This window comes from Phalaenopsis equestris, unplaced genomic scaffold (genome assembly GCF_001263595.1).
Source record: "Phalaenopsis equestris unplaced genomic scaffold, ASM126359v1 Scaffold000533, whole genome shotgun sequence".
NCBI classification, from domain to species: domain Eukaryota; kingdom Viridiplantae; phylum Streptophyta; class Magnoliopsida; order Asparagales; family Orchidaceae; genus Phalaenopsis; species Phalaenopsis equestris.
Window position 1 is genome coordinate 296,624 of NW_018164973.1, and position 1,170 is coordinate 297,793.

General features: G+C 35.1%; 1 protein-coding gene across 1 annotated transcript in view; it reads left to right on the forward strand.

The window, feature by feature from the left end:
* Positions 1 to 1,170, forward strand: part of LOC110028849 (protein NRT1/ PTR FAMILY 4.5-like) — a 13,426-nt gene that overhangs the window by 7,207 nt on the left and 5,049 nt on the right.

Here is a 1,170-nt window from a genome sequence, read left to right on the forward strand (position 1 = left end):
CCCGTTTATCGATCCCACAGGGAAACGAGGTAAGAGGTCCTTAGTCAAATTCTAATCTACTACAATTAGTCTTTAGTTTGGAATGTCGATTAAAATGATGTTTTATCTAGCAACTACTCCTAAATGCAAGTGTTAAATGTAAAGATAGAAACTGTAACTAAATGCAAATATTAATTCTAAAATAAACTTTTTTGGATGAATTGGTTTGGAGAATTGTTTGGAGAATTTTGATGGAGAATTTTGAGATAATAAAAACTACTATTCTTATGTAATGAATTGGATAATGTAAATGAATGAGATGCATTAAATATTGTATGTGTCAAATAGGAATAATCTTATTCTTTACCCTTTAGTCCAGACATAAAGAACATTGACTAATCTTATGCTTGTTTACTGAATTTGTGGCTAGGCTGGGAGGATACCGGCTCTCACTTCGAAGCTCCCATGTTCCCCTCACCTGAGGGCTAACATCTCTGCTTCAGTACTCAAACAATAGGACCGATAACACTACAACAGACATTTATTGTAATGTAAATAAAGTGCAAGTAAAAACCATCACATTGATAATTAAATCCGCTTCTAACATGCATCACAAAATCCTAAACATGAATTCTACTCATTACAAAATAAAAGTAAAATGAAAACAACGGCATAATCTTCTCATACCATTATTTCCAAATAAGAAGAGAGAGTAAGAGAAGCCTATCACAAAGCACGAAGAAAACACAACAGAAACTTTATTTAACCAAAGCAAATCCACTAGATAAATGTTTACAAAACCATAAGATAATGAAGAACACAATACTTAGTTTTTTCCCTTGAAAGAAAAAAAAATCTCCCCCACAAAGTCTCCCGCCGATCCATGCAATGCTAGAACATCTCCTTACAAATTCTCTCAAAATCTCTTCTTCAATCCCTCCAAAAGGGTAGCAATCTACATTTCTACTCCTATTCTAAAATCTCTAAACTTTCTCCACACTTTTCCTAGCATTCCCCTCACAAAAATCTCTCTTTTTCTAACCTAAATTCGTTCTTTTAAAGTGTAGGGATAAAGTATGAATAGTTGCCACAATAATCCTTTCAAAAGGCGTCCAAATACGTTGAATTTCGGCTCATAACCGCCAAAAGTGAGTTCACAGTCGTCCCGGGCGCCGTCGGCGGGCTCGAGGG